Below are 26,160 nucleotides of genomic sequence, written 5' to 3' on the forward strand. Positions count from 1 at the left end.
AGCCCCATACAATAAGGGTAGCCACTAGGGTTTTTGAAAATTACACTAAATCATCATGATTCATACATATTTTAATTCAAGGATAAGCAAATTTCAGTTTTCAGATAAAAATTAAAGTTTATTGCTTTCACACAAAATTTTACAGAAATAAAAGAATGTTATAATCATTAACATTAAGCTACTCTTCTAAAGTTTTGTAAGGAAGTGGCACATTCAGAAATCAAGTGCTGACGATGTGTCACACAAGCTGTCTCTCTTGGACCGTGGTTTCCAAATATATAGGGATAATTAGGGGAAAATATTAAAAAAAAATTGTTACTTGGAGAGATTCGGGTTCAGGCCAAGTGAATTTTACTTTCAACCCTTGCTAGGAATGAAACACTCTCTACAAAGAAAAGAACATCGGGTCACAAAGTGGGGAGTCCTTTGGAGGGGCCAGCAAAGATTCAGATTTCCAAATCATGCAGCTAGATTTAGAGTCTTCATATTTAGATTATGTATGGTAAAAATAATACCGTGTTAGAACTGGGAGGATCGGATCCGAGAGAACATTTATCCAATCCCTCTCATTTTACAGGTGAGGAAATAGGGTTCATTAGAAACAAATGATCTGTCAAGACCCTGTGGTGAGTTTGAGCTAAAACAACATGGGAAAAGACAAAGCTGCCTCCTTTGGAGCTGCAGCTGAGCCACACCTCAGAGACACTCAGTGCATTTGGTGAGGCTGTGATGCGACGCAGCATCCCAGAACAAGAACATGCCACTGACTTTTTAAAAAGGCTGGGAACCTCCCTACAAACCTAGGGCAGTTGCTCTTCTTTTATACACCACTAGCAATGAGGGTGTGAGCTTCAGAGAGGCACCTAGCTTTTGTTACACAGTAGAGAAGGAGGCTGGGAACCTTGCCATTTCCTTACAGCATGTTCTGGTTATCTATTGTTGTGTAAAAAAAAAAAATCACCTCAAAACCTAGTGGCTTGAAAACACAATGATCATTTATTTTGCTTTATGGAGCTGCAATTTGGGCAGGGATCAACAGGGCTAGCTAATCTACTCCACACACAGTCATCAAGGGCAGCTCAGCTGAGGGCCAGAGGACCCACCTTCAGGCAAGTTGGAGCTGGCTGTTCCCTGCAGGTGCAGTTAGAGCTGTGTGCTCATGAGGGCTGCATGCTAGCTGCTTTGGATTCCTCTGACGTGGTGTTAGGTCCCAAGGGCAGGCATCCTAAGAGAAAGGAAGTAGAAGCTACCAGTCTTTTAAAGCCTGGACCAGAGATCCACGCCATATGACTTTCACAGTATCCTACTGGTCAAGCTGTCATGAAGCCCAGATTCAAGAAAGTGGGACAAAGAGCCCACCTCTTAATGAAAAATGGTTAAAGAATTGGTTGGCCATGTTTTAAACTCATTAGATAACTTTTTTTTTCTTACTGAAAATATAATTCCATTTTGCTGATATGGTAAAGAATTGAGCATTATTGGAGATAAGTCATAGATAATCATAATCTTTTGTCGCGACCCCCTTGCCCGCAAGGAAGACGCAACAACAGGAATCTTCTTTCAGCCGTTTATTCAGGTCCTTGATATTTCTTCTTCTCTCTCTCGGATGCCTCTCCCAGCCTTAATAAAGCATCTCAAGCCCCAATGCGAAGCTGCCACGTGGAGCTTTCTCATAGGGTGTTAAAAAACCATGCGCCAACTCTCCCAAATAAGGAGTTGTTTGTTACAGACCACAGCGGAGCCAGCGCCATCTTGTAATGGCGACCACAGTCCGCAGAAACGGCTCACCACAGTTCCCCCTTTTGTTTTCCAAAAACAATACAGGCGAGAGTAGAGGTCCTATCCCACTGTGCAGAAGTGGCTGCATAGTATGGCTCAGCCCCAAGGAGGGCCCTTCCCCAGATCTGAGGCCATATCAGCCGACGCCTTTTTTCGTGGGACGGGGCGTGGACGCGTCTAACCCGCATGCAATAGGACATGCTCTCCTTGAGGTCCACTTCAAGGATCACTCAAGTGCAGTGCCTTGCCTCGCATCCTGTATCGTGATGATGGTGGACGAAGGGGGATGGCTGAGGCTGAACTGTGGCTGTATAGAAATACGACGACAAACAAGTTGGCAACACCCTAAAAGAAAGGCACGGGTCTTAAGGCGATAGAAAAGCACTAGTGTGGAAACCCATCTGCGTGCAATGGCAGTAAAGCCGGCAGAGTGCAAGGGCTTTCCAACACTAAGAGAATAACAAAGAAAGACATGTCGATCCCAGTGCAATGTTCATAAAACTTGGGGTGCAACGACCATGTCAAAGATTTACTGTTTAATCTGCGCAAGCCAGACTTGAGGTGAGATGCCATTTTCTAAAGCTGCAAGAGCTTGTATGATCATAGCTTTATCTGGACCAATTTCCGGCCAAATATTCGCCAATGATACGGGAGGCATTCCTGGAATCATTAAATCATGAACCGGCATCGGCATTGGCTAAGCCCGTGCCGCTGCCCACCACTGCATTGGTGTCGTCCATGTCATCGGCACCAGCACCAGAGCCAGAGCGCTCAGCAGAATGAAGATCCTCATCACGGGATTGCTGTGGTATTTCTTGTTGCTGGGTAGCTGGCGTCAAGACTCTTCTTGTCAGGCGTTCAGGGACCCACAATGGTTCCGTGCGATCCTGGGGAAAAACACATACAGATCCTCGTGCCCATGTCAGCACGGGGTCGGGGCCGTTCCATTGGCCCGTAAGAACATCTTTCCACTTAACATAGCCAATCACAGAGGGCTGAGGGGACACATGTCTTTAGGAGTATGTTCTTAATGACAAATATGGGAGTATTCCATGGAGAAGTAGAAGGCTGGATGTGACCCAAGTCAAGTTGTTCTTTAACTAGAGCATGGGCTGCTGCCAATTTAACCGAGGGAAGAGGCCACTGAGGCACCCAAACAGGCTCCTCGGTGAGCCATGTTATGGGTATTTGAGCCCCAGCGGCCCCTAGGAAAAACCCAGACCAAATAAAAATCTCTGTAAAGTACGATGCTTCACTTCCAGGCCCTTGGAACATAACAGGCCATCTAGGGCCAAGAGAAGCGGACTTGAAGATGCAGCACCCATGACACAACAACAAAAGAAACACAGAAAACAAAAGACACAGACGACAAAAGAAACACAGAAAACAAAAGTGAAAGTACACATTGCAGCTGCAATAAAATATGAGGCTCTCTCTTTCTTTGTAGAGGAGCTGACCCCGCTTTGGTCGCGGATCCCACTTACCGGGACTATCCCCGCTTTGGTCGCGGGTCCCACTTACTGGGACTATCCGGTGCACCACCCCTGACGACTGAAAGTTCTGGTTCCCGGGTTTCGGCACCACTTGTCGCGACCCCCTTGCCCGCAAGGAAGACGCAACAACAGGAATCTTCTTTCAGCCGTTTATTCAGGTCCTTGATATTTCTTCTTCTCTCTCTCGGATGCCTCTCCCAGCCTTAATAAAGCATCTCAAGCCCCAATGCGAAGCTGCCACGTGGAGCTTTCTCATAGGGTGTTAAAAAACCATGCGCCAACTCTCCCAAATAAGGAGTTGTTTGTTACAGACCACAGCGGAGCCAGCGCCATCTTGTAATGGCGACCACAGTCCGCAGAAACGGCTCACCACAATCTTTTCACTGTATACTAATCAGCAGACAAACTACACAATTAAGGCTCAATCTTTCCCTCCATTTACTTGTCCACATAAAGGGGATCATAATAAGTTCTCTAGTAGGGAATGAGATGGCTTATTTATAACTATAAAAGCAGAAGATGCTAATAATTGCCTTAATAAATGCTTCTTAGTAGTGAATTACCTATAAAAATGTCCTGCACAAGTGAAAGGTAATCATTATATGCTTAAATAACTTTACAACATAGAGCTTTTGCTAGATACTATCCATGCCTGTATTGCAGAAGCCACTAATTAATTTTGCTGCATACTCAGTTAAATATTAATCCTAATTTTAAATGATAATTACTATACAATCCTCCTAAGTATTTGATTATATTGAAAAGAAGAAAAAAAGTAGCACTTTTTAACTTTTACAAAAGAAACAATACCTGATGGATACCACAAAATTTCAGAACCTCATTGCAAATGGTTCACAATTTGCAACATATTTTTTGGTCAATGAGAGGCATAGTCAGATTTCCCAGCAACAATCCTATAATGGAATTGATTTGTGTCTGAAGGTAGATGCTTTGTGATAACATTTAGAAATAGCAACATTGGGTAGCCTTTCTTGCAATCACAAATAGAAAATTTTCAAGTTTAACTAAGGTGATGGGAGTGAAGATCTTAAAACTAGTTCTGCTTGTGAGGAGGAACCAGGCAGCACCTTATTTAGTTCACAGACACAGTGACCAATTGGGATTTTCCCACAGGGATCTTAGGAGTTAGGTAAAATGACTTTCGGTTAGGCAATTTAGACCACAGAAAGCAATAACTTCCTCAACTCAACCACTTACAAAAAGATTGGTTAAATGAGATGAGATTTGCTCTAGCTAAAAATGGGACCTGCAGCTGGGAGGATGGTTCTCAGGGACCACAGGAGAGAGAGCTCTATTACCCAGTGAAGCATTCTGACTGCAGGAAAACAAAATGAGTATAAAACATGAGACACCCCCAGCCAGGCAGTGGGCTGAATTTGTGTATCTGTATTTTATGTTCACACCGTGATTTATAAAGTGATGTTAGTTTCAATGTCATTTGCTTCACTCATTTATGTTTGTTGCACGCATTGCCTACAGAATTTTAAGTTTCTGGTCTAAAGAATTATCTGGATGAGCTTATTTTCAAGGATTTCTCAAAGAGTAGATTTACCATAACCTTTTTTTTAAAGCCAGCTAAACCAAACTCTGTGTGAGAATCCAAATGAGTGGGGAATATAGTCATCAGAAATGTGCCCTCTACCATACCACAGGACAAAAGCCCCTATGCTGGGCCATTCTGACTACTAACACCTTCTCTGACAAGCTTTTTGCCATCCTTTACTCACTATGGTTTAGGAGATGGTGTTAGTCCATGTTTCATTATTGTGATGAAATGCCTGAAGTTGAGTAACTTTATGAAAAAGAGAGGTTTATTTAGCCACAGTTATGGAGGTTCATGAGCCTGGCACCAGCATTGGCTCAGCTGTGCTGAGGACCTCATGATGGCTACACCACAATGGTGGAACACATGTGAGAGCAAGTGATCACATGGCAGGAAGCCACAGAAAAATTCAGGAGTCAAGCTCACTCTTATAACAACTAAAGGTCTTATAACTAATGCAGGGTCCCTTAAAATCTCCCTTAATCTCTTCTGTGGGCAATACCCATGCCAATCATGCAAGAGCCTTCCTAGGAGGCCCCACCTTTTAAAGGTACCACCACCGCCCAATATTGTCAGACTGAGGACCAAACCTCCAACACAGGAACCATATCCAAACCATATCCAAACCATAGCAGAGACAATCCATATCCAAACCATAGCAGAGATATTGGTGAGATGCTGAGGTGGCCCTTTAAAATGGAAATCAAGAAGTTAAAACCCAGAGATAAATACAAAGTTCAAGTTGCAAATACAAATACCAAAAAAGTTACAGAGAAGGAGGAAAAGAAAGAGAAAAAGAGAAGGGGTTTGGAGCAGGCATTATTTTTTTATTGTGGGGGTGGGTACTGGGGATTGAATTCAGGGCATTTCACAACTGAGCCACATCCCCAGCTCTTATTTTATTATTATGAAACAGGGTCTCACTAAGTTGCTTAGGGTCTTGCTAAATTGCTGAAGCTAACTTTGAACTTATGATCCTTCTGCCTCAGCCTCCCAAGCCACTGGGATTACAGGCACCCAGCCAGGAGCAGGCATTCTTAATGACAACTGCTGTAATCTATATATAAGGTAGAGCCCAAATGATCTCATTTACCCAGAAAGTTTCAACACAATTGGCCTAGACTTCTAACAGCGCTGTTATTTGACTGTGACAATCTGCTCAGCACAACTGACAAAAAGGAAAAGCCATGGTCATGATTTGAGTCACCGATGATATATAAAACAATTCCCTTCCTTTGCTAATGTCGAAATATTCTGTCACTTGTTAAATTATAAATTAGGAACCAATTTTTTAGTATGCCCTCACCAAGACTGAGAGAATTAGAGCTGTTGTGAAGGAATTGAGAAACATGAGTTGACTGTAGATTTCTCCGAAATCCATCCATAGAACAGTGAAGGGTTTTCTTTTTAATAGATTCCCTGCAAACCACATGCTGGGCTCACTGAAGCAAGAAGTAAAAAGAAATGATTGAGCAATATTCAAAGGTGGAGAGCCTGACTCTTTTCTCAGGAGTGTTTTAATGTTGAAATGAAAGGAACCAGGTGACCCTTGGCACCTGCAGCAAGACATGGGTGCCCTGCCCTTCTTGAGGCTGCCAGGACCGCGACTCACTGAAGCACCCTTTCTCTCCCACATTAAGAAAAACATGTAAAGCGAGAGCTTCTGACTAGAATGCACATTTCTTTTTTTTTTAAATTTACTTTTTTTTTAATTGTTGGTTGTTCAAAACATTACATAGTTCTTGACATATCATATTTCACATTTTGATTCAAGTGGGTTATGAACTCCCATTTTTACCCCGTATACAGATTGCAGAATCACATCAGTTACACTTCCATTGATTTACATATTGCCATACTAGTGTCTGTTGTATTCTGCTGCCTTTCCTACCCTCTATAGAATGCGCATTTCTTAAGAATGTAGTCTGTCTCCTAGAAAGGTGAGTGAAGCAGATTTTGCTTTAAATTTGGACTAAAGTTAATACTGCCTTCATCCATTTCAGATTGGATGGGAGAGGGCTTTCTCATCAACAAAATGCTATTTTGTTACAATTTGATATATTCAAATATTCTCAAAGTCTAGCTTACATTTTGAAATAAGGGTTGCTGCTGAAAAATATCCTGGATTCCCTGTAATTGCTGACTTCACAATAAGATTTGCACACACACACACACACACACACACACACACACACACCTCATTGGGTGTACCCTAAAGTGTTAGAATCAAAATTATAGGAGGTATTTTCAGGGTATTTTCAGTGTCCACATGAAGCATAACTGATAACAAGAAGTATTTTCTTGGGTTTTTCAGTTTAAAATTCCTCTAATGGACAAACTATTTCTCCTACCCTCTCCTTCCTCCCTGCCCCTCTACCACCACCACTAACAGGTCATGAAACAAAACCTAGAACCTAAATGTTATGTATTTAATATCTAACAGTTTATGAGCAACCGATATATTTAAATACATTCCAATACGCCTTCCACTAATATAATTTCTTTGGTCTCCACTTTGTTTCTATACAAAATAAATTGGTTTCCTGGAAGCACAGCTGAACACTGTCACTCCTCATGTGTGATGCTTGTGCCTGTGCCCTGTGAGCACTCTTTCCCAGGTATCTGTATACAAAGACTTTCCTAATACAACATGGGTTACTTTTACACAGTCTTATTCCTCAGGCAAAGAGAATGATTCTCCTGTAATGTAATGCACACAACATCTACCAACAGTAGGAAGAGATAATTTAAAATGAAAAAGATATAATTTAAAATATAACTTAAAATGCTCAAATGGCTTCGGTGAAATTTTTGGAGTTGAAGAGCTAGAGATGCCAATGAGTAATGCAGAGGAGTCTAAGGGTGTATGTATAAGAAAAGTAAGATGGACAGTTTTATTCCTGTCGACCTTAAATACAGTTTCATGCAGCTCTTAGAAGTGTCTTCCTGGGTCAGGAGAGGGTGCTGTAAAATCCTCACAGGTTTTTCTTCCCTTTCTTCCTTTCATCAGTATGAGAATATTTCTCCTTTCAAATACTATTATAGGATCTTCTGCTATTGAACTATTTCTTACAGCATGTCCTTTCTTTGTTCAACTGGATTCTTTTTAATATCTGAAAAAGTGATAGCCTCGTTTTATTTATATAAAGAAGACAGCTCTGGAGTCAGCTCAGTGTTATTGGCATCTCAGTTCCAACACTCATTAGTTGTATAACTGTGGCAAGTCACTCAAATTCTTTGCCCCTCAGTTTCCTCATAATGGGAAAAATAAGAGAACATGTACAAAACAAATTGCTAAAAGGATTTGATTTTTAAAGCGTGGCAAAACTTTTAATAAAATATGTTATCATTAGTAAATGCCCACTACACACAAATAATGAAAAGTCACTGTTAGAAAAAGGATGGGGTTTTGGTCAACATTATTTTCTTAATCATATCACTCACATATCTCTTCTGAACTTGTATCTTTTCAATTTCTGTCAAGTTTTCTTTAGTCTTTGTCTTGGTTTATTTCATGTAAATCACTTTAGTAATTAGATTACTTAAAATCATCACAATGTGGCTTCAGCTCAGAGCTGTGACTCTCATATTTACAACAAGAAACAAAGCTGGACAAATAGCACATTGATGACCTTGGGGGACTCCTCAGAACACTGAAGTCATGGGATGCTACGGTTCAAATGTGTCCTCCAAAGGTCCTTTGTGGGAAACTTAATCCCCATCACAACAGGGTCGACAGGTGGGAAATTTAAGAAGTGATTAAGTCAGGAAGGCTGTTGCACTAAGGCTGAGGCTCAGACCCTGGAAACAGATCTGGGTTCCTGGCAGGCGGGAAAAGACGCAAGATGTATTGGGATGGTAGTCATCCTTTATTCACAGGCAGCAATAGCCTAGTCAGGCCCCAGCTAGTTCCATTTAGCCCCTGGCTAGTCCCTCAAGCTATTTCCATAGGCCTTTTTTTTTTTTTTTTTTTTAAAGAGAGAGAGAGAGAGAGAGAGAGAGAGAATTTATTTATTTATTTATTTTAGTTCTCGGCGGACACAACATCTTTGTTTGTATGTGGTGCTGAGGTTCGAACCCGGGCCGCACGCATGCCAGGCGAGCGCGCTACCACTTGAGCCACATCCCCAGTCCAATAGGCCTTTTTTTATATGCAGGCCAAAGAGGGCACACTGCTAACAGGTCACATCAATTGGTGCATGCTCACAAGCAAATGTGTAGGACCTTGAGTACATTCACTGAATCTGAGTGTTCATTACCTTGGCTACACACTGAAACCACATATCACTGGAAGGTTCAGAGAGGGAGCCTAATTATAGCCATCTGGGGCCCTGCCCAACAAGGGTTCTATACCCTAATGACTGGATTCACACGGCCATCACAGGCAAGGCTCACCACAGAGTGGGTTTAAAATTAAGTTGAGACCTCTCTCACCTCTCACCTTCTGCCACAGGATGACACAGCAAGAGGACCCCCATTAGATGTTGGCACCTTGATGTTGGACTTCCAGCCTCCAGATCTATGAGAAATTTCTTTTCTTTATAATTTTCCCAGTCACTGGCATTCTGTTACAGCAACACAAAAGAGATTAAGGCACAGGATAGTTATCCTGAAATCTGAAGAGATGCAGAGTGCCCCTATAAAAATAAGAGGGGTGCAGTGCAAACAGGGATAAACACAAGCAGCCAGTCCTCCTGCTGAATGACTTCCAACAATGAGTGACTCAAAACTAGAGTAGTCTTGGTTCTTTTCTTCTTCCTCCTGCATACCCTGTCTCCTCTTCTCCATAGCACTGGAAGAATAGAAAGGAGAGAAACAGTAAGGAGATGCTGGCCCAGATTAAACAAAGCTGGACAAGGCACAGTGAAACCACTGATAATACCAGTTTGTTATCTCCAAACCAGACCTTGTACTCACATTCAGTCATTCTTTAAAAAAAAAAAAAAATACCAAGTATTGAACCTCAGGGGCAAATGATTTTCATGGCCAAACAACAAATACAAGAACCCAAGTCAAATACAAATAAAGTAAAAAATTGTAATAAATAAATAAATAGTTCTACCACTTGCTTTATTTCATCCCCAAGGCACCTGGAGTCCTCATGTGACACTACAATAATTCAAACCACCACCCTACCTCCACCCATTTTCTCAAAATGTGCTCCCAAATGTAGTGTAAGGGTCCCGCGAACGTCGGAGGAAGAAACCACCAAGAGACTGGCTCATGCAATCAGCAAAAGGGGATTTATTGAGAATCCAGCATGCTGGGCCCGTGCTCACTCAAGAAGGGAGAGCAGCCCAGAGCCCAGAGCAGAGGTTAAGCAGTGCTTAAGTACACTCTTTGGGGAGGGCGGGGGCTTTGCATACATCAGAACAAATCATCATGAAGCACGGGAAAATTGAACAACAACTCTCATACATGATTAGCACATTCATTGGCGGGAACAGATCGGGCGGGGGTGATTGGTCACTCCTAAGCGGGGTACACATTTAAACTGATTGGTTTGGGCCCTGAATGCCTACGTGCCAAGCTACACAAGGTCCTAGGTTATTAAACAACTAAATGGTCAGTTCCGGGCATTGTCTTAACTGCCTCAGGAATTTCAGGTTCTGTGTGCAGTTCAGAAACTTTACAATACCTAGTCCTTTACTTTTTAACTCGGGTTTTGCAGTTTAGAAACTTTACCCTTTCAGTAGCTACCCAAATTCCCTTTTCCCTGGGGACTGTTGACTTCAATGAGGTATGATTATCATCTGTTTTTCAAGTGTATTCTTCAATGTTAATACAGATAGAATCAAGGCCCCTCACTTGGAAGAACATCTAACTCTCTCTGACCACTCCAATGAAGCAGTGCTCTTCTCCCAAGCTTTTGACCAAAAATGATACTCACAGATCCAGCGATTCCTACAGTGGAACAGATCAGTACTATTCCTGAACCACTTCTGACCTGTTTTTATTTAACTTTTCATTTGAAAAGCATAAAAAATTAAAAATAACCAGCAATACCATGATTTATATATTTCTCATATAATTATATGAGAAATATAAGTCTCTTCTATCTAATCCAATTCCTAGATTTAATGACCGATACTATTTTAGAGTGTAGTGGTCCTGCCTCTATCCACACACATATGTCTGTATCAGGATGTCTGCATTTATATATCTACTCAATGCTTTATACAGAAATGAAAATGTCTGGATCTTTACAATGGTCAATTTATACTCGAATTTATTTAATCACATTTATTTTCATTTTGGTCTGAAACCTTTTTTCACTAAATACATTGTGTATATCTTCTTGTTCTTATTTGTAAATGTAATTTTATAGGAGCACTTGCAAATGTGCCTGGAACACAGTGAATACTCAATAAATCTTAGCTTTTTCATTATTTCTTCATTCTTCTAATATATGCATATTGTTTCATTCTATAGATATATTTCTTACTTATCAAGAGACATTTAACTTGCTTCCAATTTTTTTTTATTTTTACTAATAGTGCTGCAGTGATCATTCCTCTCCTTTCTAGGCATAGATTTCAAGAATTGAAGGAGCTGGATTAAAACATATAAATGTTTAAAATTTTTTATAGACATGCCAAAACTTCAGCTCGAAAGGGCTGTACCATTATTCTACACTTCACCAGTAGCACCTAGAAATGTCCACACCCGCCACTCTCATCAGCACTAAGAGGTAGCAACTTTTCTTATGTTTACTGGTTTCATATGTTTTTTTGTGTGTGCACATGTGCATGAATGTGAACTGCCTGATTATATACTTACCCATTTTTCTAATAGACTAAATCTTCTGTTTATGGGATCTCTCTATATATAATAGTCATATAAATCTTTTCACTATGGACTGCAAAAACTCTTCTCAGAATGTCGTTTGCTTTGAATTATCTTATGTTAGTTTTTGTCATGACTTTAAACATATTTTATTCATATGTGTTAGGTGATATCTCATTGTGTTTTAATTTGCATGTTCCTGATGATAAATGATGTTGAGGATTTTCTTATATATCTGTTGGCCATTTGTACATCTTCTTTTGAGAAATATATATTCAGGTCCTTTGTCCATTTATAATTGGGTTATTTTGTTTTCTTGCTCTTGAGTTGTATGAATTCCTTATATGTTTTAGATATCATCCTCTTACCTGAGGTATGATTGATTTACAAATATTTTCTCCCAGTTCATGAATTATCTCTTCATTCTATTGGAGGTCTATTTTCCATTCTATTGTTTCTTTTTCTAAAACAGCTTTTTAGTTTGATGTAATCCCATTTGTTTTTACTTTTGTTGGCTCAACTTTGGGGATCATATAAAATAAATTTTTGTCCAGGTCAATGTCACTGACCTGTTCTATGTTTTCTTCTAGTATGAAAATTAATGCTCAAATCATTAGTACATCTTGAGTTGAATTTTGTATATGGTATGAGATGAATCCAACTTCATTTTTCTGCATGTAATCCAATTTTTCTCAACACTGTGGAAGAGATCATCCCTTCTGCATTGTGTTCTTGGCACCACTGCTGAAAATCAATTGGCCATAAATACATATATTTATTCTAGGCTCTCCATTCAGTTTTATTGTTTGATGTGCCTGTTTCAAACACCAGCACTATGCTATTTTAATTTCAATGGCTTTGCCATAAATTTTGAAGTCAGCTACTGTGATGCCTCTAGTTTTCTTACTTTTGCTCAAGATTGCTTTGACAAATTGTGGTCTTTGATTCCATGTGATTTTAGGATAGTTATTTCTATTTCTGTGAAAAATAACATAATTTTGAAAAGGGTTTCATTGAATTTGTAGATAATTTTTTGGTATATGGACATTTTAGTAATAATTCTTCCAATAGATGAATGTGGGATATATTTCCTTTAATTTGTATCATCAACTCCTCTCATTAATGTTTTTATGGTTTTCAGTATTGTAATCTTTTATTACCTTGGTTAACTTTACTCCTAGGTATTTCTTCAAGCTATTATGTTCACAGAATTGGTTCTATTTACTTATTTTTCACATAGCTCATTGTTAGTATTTTCAAAATACTACTGACTTTTGTGTGTTAATTTTGTATCCTGCAACTTTACCAAATTTGTTCATTGGTTCTAACAGGTTTTTAGTGGAGTATTTAGTGGGTTTTCTATACATAAGATCATGCCATCAGGAAACAGAGGCAATTTTGATTCTTCCTTTCCTATTTGAATACCTTTTCTTATTCTTGCCCAATTACTCTGGCTAAAACGTGATGTATTATGTTGAAAAGAAGTGGCAAGAGTGGGCATCCCTATCTCATTCCTAATATAAAAAATTATTCCTAATTTTGTATTCCTAATACAAAAGCTTCCAGCTTTTCACTGTTGAGTATGATGTGAGCTATAGGCCTTTTACATATGGCTTCATTGTTTTGAGGTACATTCCTTCTTTGACTAATTTCTTGAAAGATTTATCATAAAAGGGATATTGAATTTTGTCAAATGCTGCTTCTGCACCTATTAAAATGAATGTATGCCATCTGTCCTTCATCCTGTTAATATGGTGTATCACACTTATTGATTTGCATATGTTCAACCACCCCTTGCATCCCAAGGATAAGTCCCACTTCATCATGGTGAGTGGTTCACTATGGATTCTTATTATACTGGCTTGCTTAGAAAAGGCCAGGATATTTTTCATAGTAATCTATGTTAAGAGAAACTACATTTTGACAGGAAATGCCATTCCTCTTGGCATTCTGATCTTCTGAGCTTCAACCAAATTGCCCATTAAAATCCACTCATAGCATTCTAAACCTTCTCTAGCCTGCATCTCCAAAGTTTTCCAAACTCCTACTGAAAATCAGTCTCAAAGGTTTTGGAACCAAATGGTCAGGTTAGTCACAGCAATGACCCCACTTCTCGATATCAGTTTCTGTGTTAGGCAGCTTTGCATTTCTGTGACCAAAATACTTGACAAGAACAACTAGAGAGGGAAAGTTTATTTTGTCTCAAGAGATACAGTCCATGGTTGGCTGACTCCATTGGTTGGGACCCAAGATGGGGCAAAACATCATGGCAGAGGGCAGCTGCTTTGCTCATGGCAGCCAGGAAAGAGAGAAAGCAAGGGGAAGACTGCAGGGAAGATCAAACCACTCCTCTAGCCACACCTGATCTACCCAGAGTTATTACCTAGTTAGTCTATTCAAACTAGGATGAATTGATTCCATCACAGCTTGCATCACCCAAACATTTACCTTATGAATATTCCTACATAAACACAGGGGTTTGGGGAGAACATCCATATACCAACCATAACAAGCCCTCAAGAAGATAAGGTGCAAAATATTAAAGAAAACCTAGAACAGTTTCTTGTGGGTCATAAGACCCATATTGAATATGGAAAAAATAATTTTGAAGCTAATAATTTAGCAAAGTTCATGCCCAATAAAGAAAAAATAGAAGAAAACCATTAAAGTTAAAAGAGCAAATCATAAATGAAACAATGTGCCATGCACAGAAATTCTGGGTAGTCACTAGTGCTATTCATAATGTTTTTTACTTCTTCTACCACATGATATGATTGCAATTTCCTCCCCCCCACATTGACATCATATATGGTCAGATGACTTGCTCTGATAAATGAAATGTGAGCTGAAGTTTTATCTGTGCAGATTTATGAATCACTATAGAATTCACCATGTTCTCCTTTTCCCTTTGCCACTGTGATAAACAAAATCCAAATGGTGGGCTACTCCATTAACCTGGATGTAAGAGAAACTGTCACAGAGCACAACTTCCAGCAGGCCCACAATGAATATGTATCATAAGGAAGAAACTTGTTGTTTTATAACATTGGTATTGGGGATTGTTTGCTACAGAAGCAAAATGCAGTATCTTTTAAAAATGTTTTTAGTAGTAGATGGACACAATACCTTTATTTTATCTATTTATTTTTATGTAGTGCTGAGGATCAAACCCAGTGCCTCATGCAAGCTAGGCAGGTGCTTTACCACTGAGCCAAAACCCCAGCCTCTAAATGCAGTATCTTGACTGATACTAATAGAAAGGAATTTTCATAAGTATTTATTGAGCACATTCCTTGTGCCAGGTACTATGCTAGGTAATGGGAATACGATGTTCAAGAATCAATCCTTGACCTTAGGTATTTGCAATATCGAGAGTGGCAGAGAAAAGTAGTAAAACACATAATTATAACTAGTTGATAAAGTGTGGTAATTGAGACAAGTGCTAAGTACAAAGGAGCCTAATAAATGAGTATGTGGTTGTGCTTCCTGGAGGAGGCTTCTTCTATATTTAGAACTAGAGGACAATAGAGAAAAAAAATTTTAAATAATCAATATCTCCCCAAATTAGGCCAAAGTATAGAAAATGAAATGTTGTCTTAGAGACTTTATGTAAATAAAGTGATAATAAAGAACCAAAATTTAGTCTTTGGTGGTCAAAACTCAAGAAACCATGAAGAGAACTGCCAAGTGTACTAGTACTAGTTGCTAGAGGCGGCACAACACAGCACCACACACTGGAAAGACTAAGCAGTAGAAATTTGTTTCTTTCAGTTCTGGAGACCAAAGGTCAAGGATCCAGATGTCATCTGTGTTAGTTTTCTTATCTGAGATCCTTTCTCCTTGGCCTGCAGATAGCCATCTTTCCCTGTGTCTTCACATGCTCTTCCCTGTATATATGCCTGCATTCTAATCTCTTCTTCTATAAGGACAGCAGTCATATTGAGTTAGGGCCCAACTAATGATTTCATTTATCCTTAACTGCCTCTTTTAAGTATCAGTTTCCAAAGACAGTCACATTCTGAAGTTGAGGTACTGGGAGTTTCAACCTCAATATGTAAGAGGGATTCAAATCAGCCAACAGTACCTCGGTTGTTAACTGCTATGGATGATATATATTTTGTCCCCTACAGGTTCATGGGATAGAAGCTTGGTTCCCAGTGTGTCAACGTTAGGGTGGTGGAAGCTTTAAAAGGTGAGGCCCAGTGGAAGGTGGTTAGATCATGAGGATCCATTCCAGGAGTGGATGAATGCGGCCTAGCAACAGTGGGTCAGGTCTTGTGTAAATGGATTCATTCTCTCAAGAGCAGGTTGCTATAAAGTAAGACCATCCCAAGCACTTGGTCTTCTACATTTGACTATTTTCCTTTCTGCTCTGTCATGTTGTAACAAAAAAAGGGACTCTCACCAGAAGGCCAGCATCCTTGCTGTTCAAGCCCTTCAGTCACCACAATCATGAGTCAAATAAGTCTCTTTGCTATATAAGTTACTCACACTTGGCTATCTCTTGACAACATAAAATGGACTGTGACAGTAACTAACTGAATGCAGAAGGCAAACAGGGAAAGAAGCATTAAGTGACACCAACATAAGCTCTGAGATTCTATGACAGTAGCTCTTGGCTGTGTGGTGAGAAAGAAGCTGAACCTGATTCTCAAGTGACAAAACATCAGGACATTTAGCTGGAGGCAACATGAAGGCAAAAAGAGAGGTGATACAAAGTCTAGACTGAATAATCTACATTCCCAGTCCACTTATTTTTAAAATTAATCAAAATCATATGTTAATTTAACTTCCCAATGGACTGATAATAGTATTAGACCCTTTGAAAACAGCCTATATAGTTTCTTGAACTATACCTAGATATCATAGTTGAAGAGCAAAAATCAATTGTAATAAACAGATATCAAATAGTTCACAATTGTTTGCATTAAAAGAAACAAAATGAGCAAATACTAGAAAACCAAGAGCCAATTCTGAAAACATCAAGTTGATTATTTTATGAAAATATAAATGCCAAAGCTCAAGACATGAAAACGATACCTAAATGTGGTTCACCCTCAAAATAAACTCAACAAAGAAACAAATGAATATCTCCCTAAATATAAGAATCCAACTACATTTCAGAAGCAACATAAAAATAGAAACCCATAAAGTGTTGGTGAATAATAACTCTGAAGAAAAAGCATTACATGGTTTGACATAACTTATTAATAAAGCTCCTCAAGTGCTACAAATAGCCATTATTTATTATCTATTTTCTTGAATTCCCCTGTAACTAGAAGGAAACTTGTTATTTAATATGGTAATAAATCTGAAAAGAGTATTACCTCATTCTTCTTCAAGTAGAAATCTATTTTTAAAAATTTTAAGGAAAGGGTTGCATATTATACTTTATTTTTAGGATCCTAGAATTATTCAATTGAAGGACAGATTATAATTGAATTGAGAAAACTTTAGATTTAGTAAAGTTTCTCCTTGGCTAGAGTTAAGGCAGAATATAGATACTGTTTATTTTTAAAAAATCAATTTCTTTGAGTTATATGCATTGACTCCTATATACAAGTTAACATGGTATTTAAGGAAATTCTGAGATGAACACAACCCACTAAAAAGGAATGAAAATTGTGTGGTAAAAGCTGGGTGCACTGGCGCATGCCTGTAATCCAGCAGCCTGGGAGGCTAAGATGGGAGATTTTGAGTTCAAAGCCAGTCTCAGCAAAATCAAGGCACTAAGCAATTCAGGGAGACCTGTCTCTAAATAAAATACAAAATAGGGCGGGGGATGTAGCTCAGTGGTCGAGTGTCCCTGAACTCAACCCCCAGTACTCGACACAAAAATAAATAAATAAATGATAAAAAATAAATTGTGTGGTAAAGAAAGCATTAAATTAGAAATCAGGTAACCTGGATTCAAGCCCCTGATTTCAACCATTTACTCTCTGTGCTCAGTGTAATTAATCATCCTTAGACAGATTCTTTACTTCTATAATAAGGATAATAAAAATTATCACCAAAGTTACAGTGAAGACTAATAAATAAGATAATGTATGTTAAACTATTTTGAAAACTCTCGGTTTTAATGATGTCAGATGCAAGTGATTAATCATTCAAAATTTTGACAATCTGAACACCAGGGAAAATGTATCATCATAGTTAATCCAGCAGGCAAGAATATTGCCTGACATTTCAATCACTGATATTCTCAGTACCACACACACAATTCAGAACAAGGCACACTAAACCCAATTGAAATTCTGAAATCTCCAATAGTCAAATTCTATAATAAATTGTGTTCTTGTCTTCAGAAAAAGAAAGATTCTGGAAATGTCATCCTCCAAAATCAGCTTGGAAAAAAAGCAGCTTAAAAATCATACCTAAGATTTGAAAAACTGCTTTTTGAAAATTGTGACTTATAAACAAAAAAAGTTATAATTTTTTTAAAATGCATTATTTTCAAAAAATTTTCACATTCTAAACTTTGTCATGTTAGCTTGTAGTTTATGAAGCTATTGGAGTAGATCTGGCACATGTTCTGTCTAAAGTACAAATGTCAAAATTCAGTATTTTCTGCATGTTTTTTAGGTCCTTTCATATTCAAGTCACAAGAAGATAGATCCTTCTAGGACCTTGTGAAAGTCCATTAGTTCCTACAAAATTAGCACCTGAACAACAATTAAAATTGGGGGGAAAAGAAAATTGAAATCAAATTCATAAGAAAATTAGGACCTGAATAAAAAATAAAAATGGGAAGCCAGGTACAGTGGCACACACCCCTAATCCCAGCTACTTGGAAAGCTGTGGCAGGTAGATGGCAAATCTTAGGCCAGCCTGAACAACTGAACAAGATCCTGTCTCAAAATTAAAAATAAAAAGGGCTGGGGATGTATCTCAGTGGTAAAATGCCCCTCGGTTAAAATCCCAGTCCTGCAAAACAAATAAACAAATATGGAAAAACTAAAGTAGAACTGAAAACAAATTATGAAAACCAGACTTAGCAACATTGTAAGCACGGAGTGATACTTGGGAAAGCCTAGGAAAACTCAAGTTGCTCCCTTCTAATAGTCATAATTATTTGTTTTGAAGTATTCAGGCTATTACAAAAGTGGCTCATGATATTAGACCAATACTGACAGAAAAATATTTAAATATTTATATTTAATATTAAATATAAAGCCAAACTCTAAATTGGGTCATCTAGGGGATTAATATTTTTCAAGTTTCTACTCAAACAGTTGATTCAATGAATTGCCTTGGAGTTTCCTTTGCTACTAACATTGAATGCAACTGTTCTCAAAATTCAATATGCTTATGAATTACCCAAGGATGTGTGTGTGTGTGTGTGTGTGTGTGTGTGAGAGAGAGAGAGAGAGAGAGAGAGAGAGAGAGAGAGAGAGCGCAAGCGCACGTGCGCTGCAGATTTAACCCAGGGCTTCACACATGATAGTCAAAACTCTGCCTCTGACCTACATCCTCAGCCTTTCCTTTTTAAAGTACACATTCAGATTCAATAGGTCTGGGGTAGTGCCTATTACTCCACATTTCTCAGAGGTCATGGTAAAACTGCTGGCCCAGGGGCTGGGGATGTGGCTCAGTGGGTAGAGCGCTCACCTAGCATGCATGAGGCACTGGGTTCAATCCTCAGCACCACATAAATGTAAAATAAAGATATTGTGTCCACCGAAAACTAAAAAATAAATATTAAAAAAAAAAACTACTGGTCCATTCGGACATACCTCTGAAAGAAAGTACATCAGCACACAATGCCAATAGCAAAATGATACTTATTGATTAATGTTAAGATTTTACAATAATAAACATATATTTAACTATGTGTGCCCTCAAAAATTATTCATGCAAGGATATTCTCCCATGTCTAAATCACAGAACTCTCAACTTTAGACCTTGCTTAGCACTTGAATAGACCCAGGGCTAATCCAAACAATGTTCTGTCCTAAATCTGATGCCCCAGTGCATGCAAAGTTGGGTAGCCCCTCAACTAACCTTCAAATACAAATTAAACTCTGACTAGCATTGGCACTGCCTATGTTCCGGGTGTAAAGAACATATTGATCTTCTTTCAGTCAACAGCAGAGTGCCTTCCTTTCAGACACCAGCTATCCATCTCAATGGGAAATTATCTGTCTGATGATTCCTGTCCAAAACCCACTGGAGACAACTGATATTCTACAGGGAAAACTAAGTAAGTAATAAACATATATTTAACTATGTGTGCCCTCAAAAATTATTCATGCAAGGATATTCTCCCATGTCTAAATCACAGAACTCTCAACTTTAGACCTTGCTTAGCACTTGAATAGACCCAGGGCTAATCCAAACAATGTTCTGTCCTAAATCTGATGCCCCAGTGCATGCAAAGTTGGGTAGCCCCTCAACTAACCTTCAAATACAAATTAAACTCTGACTAGCATTGGCACTGCCTATGTTCCGGGTGTAAAGAACATATTGATCTTCTTTCAGTCAACAGCAGAGTGCCTTCCTTTCAGACACCAGCTATCCATCTCAATGGGAAATTATCTGTCTGATGATTCCTGTCCAAAACCCACTGGAGACAACTGATATTCTACAGGGAAAACTAAGTAAGTAGCCTTCATATATTTTTTTAGCGATGAAATCCTCCTGTTGAATAAAATTCTGCACTCAACTCCAATATGTAAAGTAGCATTTTGTTTGTAAGAATTTGTTTTGATGCACATTTATAGAAAATAAAGTTGTTCGGATAAATTCTCCAAAAACTTTTAACTGGTGGTTATAGTTGTCAACTGTAGCCCCATGAGGCTTAGCATCTAATTTGTTTTTGTATTTGTGTTTTAGTTGCACAATACTGAGACAATCCTAAATCTCACAGGAAATTCATCTCAAATGGTAGCAGTTTTGCAACATCTCATCCTTGGATTCATGTGTGTCCTTGGAATTCTAAAACAGCTGGGAAATGGATGGCACTAGAGCAGATTATGCTTAGTGAAGCTAGTCAATCCCTAAAAAACAAATACCAAATGTCTTCTTTGATATAATGAGAGCAACTATGAACAGAGTAGGGAGGAAGAGCAGGAAGAAAAGATTAACATTAAACAGAGACATGAGATGGGAGGGAAAGGGAGAGAAAAGGGAAATTGCATGGAAATGAAGGGAGACCCTCATTGCTATACAAAATTACATATAAGAGGTTGTGAGGGGAATGGGAAAATAAACAAGGAGAGAAATGAATTACAGTAGATGGGGTAGAGAGAGAAGATGTGAGGGAAGGGGAGGGGGGATAGTAGAGGATAGGAAAGGTAGCAGAATACAACAGTTACTAATAGGGCATTATGTAAAAATGTGGCTGTGTAACCGACATGATTCTGCAATCTGCATTTGGGGTAAAATCGGGAGTTCATAATCCACTTCAATCTAATGTATGAAATATGATATGTCAAGAGCTTTGTAATGTTGTGAACAACCAATAAAAAAAAAGAAAAGAAACTTGCTAAAGCAAGAAAAAAAATAAATAAAACAGCTGTCAGTAAAATATTTTTTAACAGCTGTCTTTTCAAGAGTGGTTTAAAATATTTTCAAAAATATTTTTAACCAAATTTAAATCAAACATTTGTAGAGCCCCTCGCCTGTTCCTATCCACAGAAACTAGTTTGTAACACTAATCTAGGGAAACAATTAGCTCCTCCTTGTGATGGACTTTGCTTATGTTTCTCTGTATCAAGTCACTTCCTCAGAAAGCCATAGCTTGGAGCACATCGTTCTGTAAAATAACATTGGTATAAGTAATCTTTTTAACCAAACCATTTTTGTTGTTGATGTTGTTGTTGTTGTTTTAGTTTGTTCTACGTAGTTATACATGACAATAGAATGCATTTTGACTCATTGTACACAAATGGAGCACAACTTCTCATCCCTCTGGCTGTACATGGAGCAGAGTCACACCAGTTGTGTAATCATACATGTATATTGGGTAATAACGTTGGTTTCATCCCACTGTCCTTCCCATCCCTATACGCTCTCCCCTCCTCTCACTCCCCTCTGAACAATCCAAAATTCCTCCATTCTTCTCTACCCTGCCCCCCATTATGGATGAGCATCCACATATCAGAGAAAACATTTGGCCTCTGGTTTTCTGGGTTTTGGCTTATTTTGCCTAGCATAATATTCTGCAGCTCCATCCATTTACCTGCAAATGCCATACTTTCATTCTTCTTTAAGGCTGAGTAATATGCCATTGTGTATGTGTACCACATTTTCTTTATTCATTCACCTTTAACCAAACTATTTTAACCAAAGGATGATATTAAAAATGCTATATGTAGGCCAAGCACAGTGACCCATGCCTGTAACCCCAGGAGGCTAAGACAGGAGGATTGTAAGTCTGAAACTACCTCTGCAATTTAGTGATACCTTGTATCAAAATAAAAACCAAAAAAAGGACTGGGAAAATAGCTCTGTGTTAAAACGTCCCTGGACTCAATTCCCAGTACAAGAAAAAAAAACCTATATGTAAAATGCATTTTTATAAATTTATTTTAAAAATGCAATTTTAATGTAGACATTTCAACAAGTAAAATATTGCTTATAATAAATTCTTTTCCAATATTGAAACCACAAGCAAAGTCTAGTTTATAATCTTGTATATGTCTTTCAATACTGCCATAAAAAATATTTTAACACTTATTTCCTTTAGCTTTTTAAAGTCTTGAATGATTTAAATAAAATTTTTAAATATGTTCTTTCACTTGAAATGGGGTTATAACCTGATAAATCCATCATAAATTGAAAACATCTTAGTCAAAAATTTTATTTTAATACACCTAATCTACCCAAAATCACAGCTTAGCAACACAGTATGCCGAGAGGGTAGCTTGTTTACCTTCATGATGGTGTGGCTGACTAACAGCTGCAGCTCACTGCCTCTGCACAACATCACAAGGAGTGTCATATCAAATATCATTCTGCAGGCAAAAGATCAAAATTCAAATTTCTAAATATGGCTTCTACTGAAAGCCTACCACCCTTCCAATCTAATTTGGGTATGCATATGTATGACATGCTTTAATAGTGTAGGTGTTAAACAAGGTCATCATTTGTTAGGATACAAACTAAGACCACACAAACCCCCAAATGAGTTCTACAAACAAGATAGAAATATCTCTTACATACTTTCCAGGCCTTAACTCAGGGTTCACCCACATATCATTGGCCAGAACTTGATGTCATGACCATTGTAATAAGCAAGACTAAAAAATTCTACTAATTGGGTAGATAAATGCAGATGAAACTTAGGACTGGTATTTCTAAATGCAGAAAAGAGAAAGTAATCATTGAAAAAACAATTAGCAATTTCTACAATAAGGTTTTATCTCTTTTCCACCAAATTCCCCATTTGTGTCCTAAAATAACATTTATAAATGGTTTGACTAAGCAAAGACCTATTGTAGGACCCAGAATTGCTTTAAACTTGAATCCTTGTGTTGGTTTAATAATCATCTCAATGGGTTATGAGTGTTTTTTTTTCTTGTTTTAGTTTATTTCTAATATCATTATCAACTCAACTTTGTAATTATTGGATTGTTTTAACATACTATAATTATTTTCTTTCTTTCTTTCTTTGTTTTGCACAGTATCAGGGTTTGAATCCAGGGGTACTTTACTCATGAGCTACATCCCCAGCTCCCCCACCTTTTTTTTTTTTTTAATTTTGAGACAGGGCCTCACTAAATTGCAGAGGCTGGCCTCAGACTTGCAATCCTCCTGCCTCAGCATTCCAAGGCCCTGGAATGACAAGTGTTCGTTATCACACAAAACTCAATATTATATTTGAAGCTCGAAAATGATCACATTGATGAAATTTTGACCAGTGGAAAACTCTACAGACTGGCTCCTGTGTCCTTATTTTAAATTGTAGTAAAATGCATGTAACATGAAATTTATCACCAGGCATGGTGGAACACGCCTATAATCCCAGTGACTAGGGAAGCTGAGGAAAGAAGATGCCAAATTCAAGGCCAACCTTAGCAATTTAGTGAGACCCTGACTCCCCCCCCAAAAAAAAATTGAAAAGGGCTGGGATATAGCTCAGAGGTAAAGTGCCCCTTGGTTCAATCCCCAGTATTAAAATTAAATAAAATAAAATTTATTATTTTAACCACTTTTTTTTAAGAGTACTATTCCCATTGAAGTGCGGCTATCACCTCCATTCATCTACTGTCTAGAACTCTATGTCCTTTTAAGACAACCTCATTATTCCTTGAAAGAGTCCTTACATATCAAATGTCTGAGGTTTACCACTTACTTCTTGGCCGTAATCTGAATCATCCATTTCCCTGAGAAGCCCCAATTTAAAAAAAAAAAAAAAAAAGACTACATTGTCCCCATAATGCTATAAAACAAATTACAAAACTCCAGGAGCTTAAAATGATTAGCATTTATTGCTGACACATTTAGTCACCAAGGGGTAGCAAGGGGGTTGTGCTGCTCTTGGCCAAGCACTCACATGTTTGGGGGTTGGATGGCTCTCTGGTGACTCAGGATTGCTTTGGCTGGGAACTAGAGTAACTCAGTTCTGCTCCACTTTTCTTAACATCCCACTAGCCAGCCTGAGTATTTTCTTATGGCTGAGGCATAAGATCAAGGAAGCTTATTTGTGCAACTATGTTATTATATTGTGACAAAATATGTGTAAGAGAAAAGTCAACTTTTCAACTATTTCAAAGCATAGAACTCACTGGCATTTAGAAATATCACAGTGTTGATAATCCTCACCATTATCTAATTCCAAAACATTTCCATGAACCCAAAAGAAAACTGCATAACCATTAAGCAGTCATTCCACATTTCCCTCTCTTCCTCAGTCCCTGATAATCATCAACCTGCTTTTTGTCTTTATGTTTCCAGTTGTGGATATTTCATGTAACTGGAACTATGTAATCCGTGGGCCTTTGTATCTGATGTGTCTTGGCATAATGCCTTCAAGGTCCATTCATGTTGTAGTATTTATCAGTATGTCATTCCTCCTTCTTGTTATTCCCGGGGACTGAACCCAAGGGCACTTTACCACTGAACTACATCCCTGGTCCTTTTTATTTTTATTTCGAAATAGGGTCTCGCTAAGTTGCTGAAGCTGGCATCAAACTTGCCATCCTCCTAACTTGGCCTCCCAAGTCACTGCAATTACAGGCATGTGTCCCTATGCCCAGCTATTATTTCATTCCTTATTATGGCTGAATAATTTTCTATTGTATGGATATACCACATTTTGCATTATCTACTCATCAGTTCATAGACTTTTGGGTTTTTCCACCTTCTGGCTATTGTAAATAATATTGCTACAAACATTTACATACAAGTTTTTGTTTAATACCTGTTTTTCAGTTATTTTGGTTGTATATATCAAGGCATGGAATTGCTAAGTCATAAGGTCATTTTGTTTTTAACATTTTAAGGAACTGACCAACTGTTTTCCACAGTAGTTGCACTATTTTACATTCTCACCATCAATGAGGGTTCCAGTTTCTCTACATCCTTGCCAACATGATGTCTATGTGAAGTGGTAACTTTTTGTGCTTTCGATTGGCATTTTGCTAATGACTAGTGTTGAGCATCTTTTCATGTGTTCACGGGGTATTTGTATAACTTTTGTTGGTAAATATATATTCAAGTCTTTGCACATTTTTTAAATTGGGTTCTTAGTCTTTTGTTGTTGTTGTTGTTGTTAAGTTGCAAAAAATCTTTATATATCCTAGATAAATCAGACGACACACAACTTACAAAAATTTTTTATGAAATCTGAGTTATCTATTTTTTCTTTGCTGTTTGTACTTCTGCTATCATATCTAAGATGGTAAATTGTAAATTTGATGAGGGATGTGTATCAGTCCCTGATAATCATCAACCTGTTTTTCAAAGAAGGTTGTGTAGCATGTACCTATAATTCCAGCTACTTGGAAAGCTGAAGCAGAGGATCATTTGAGCCCATGAGTTTGAGACCAATTTTGGCAACACAGCAAGACCCCGTCTCATGACACACACACACACACACACACACACACACACACACACACACTAGAGTAACTCAGTATATATTACCATATATATATATATATATATATATATATATATGGTAATAGTAAGTAAAATACACTAGGACTGCACTTGCTATTCCACTCATGGAACACTTACAGAGTCTATTTCCAGGCAACTTGCTTTGACCAAGGTGGTATAAGTGATACTGTGCTGTTTTATAGCTTAGCCCTCAAGACACACTACTAGAAGAGAGAGGCCTGTAAAAGAAGACAGAGTCGCCCCAATCAACAGTCAACACCGAAGCCCCAGACATGTGGCAGATGGTTTTTTGGACCTTGCAAGCTAGAACTTCTTTGAAGTAGACAACTCACTTGAGGAAGCCCCGCCAACACCAGGTAGAGCAGAAAACCATACAGACACTCCACAAAACCACATGAAATTGTTTCTAAGAAGTGGAAAACAATATCTGCAAGGTCCACCACTGAGAGAGTGACATTAAATGAGTGTGCTGCC

General features: G+C 38.3%; 1 long non-coding RNA gene across 5 annotated transcripts in view; it reads right to left on the reverse strand.

The window, feature by feature from the left end:
• The window catches only part of LOC308647828, a 258,854-nt gene extending 236,279 nt beyond the window's left edge, over window positions 1–22,575 (reverse strand). For 3 of the 5 annotated variants that reach the window (XR_014021711.1, XR_014021712.1, XR_014021713.1), the window contains exons 1-2: window positions 22,496–22,575; window positions 9,278–9,628 (exon numbers count right to left, since the gene is read on the reverse strand). This is a non-coding gene — a long non-coding RNA (uncharacterized lncRNA). Of the gene's footprint in view, window positions 1–9,270; window positions 9,629–22,495 lie in introns of all 5 variants that reach the window. The other 2 variants (XR_014021714.1, XR_014021715.1) reach the window with 1 other exon arrangement.
• Between the last annotated feature and the right edge of the window lie 3,585 nt (window positions 22,576–26,160).

Source organism: Spermophilus citellus, assembly GCF_964194105.1.
Source record: "Spermophilus citellus genome assembly, chromosome: 4".
NCBI lineage: Eukaryota > Metazoa > Chordata > Mammalia > Rodentia > Sciuridae > Spermophilus > Spermophilus citellus.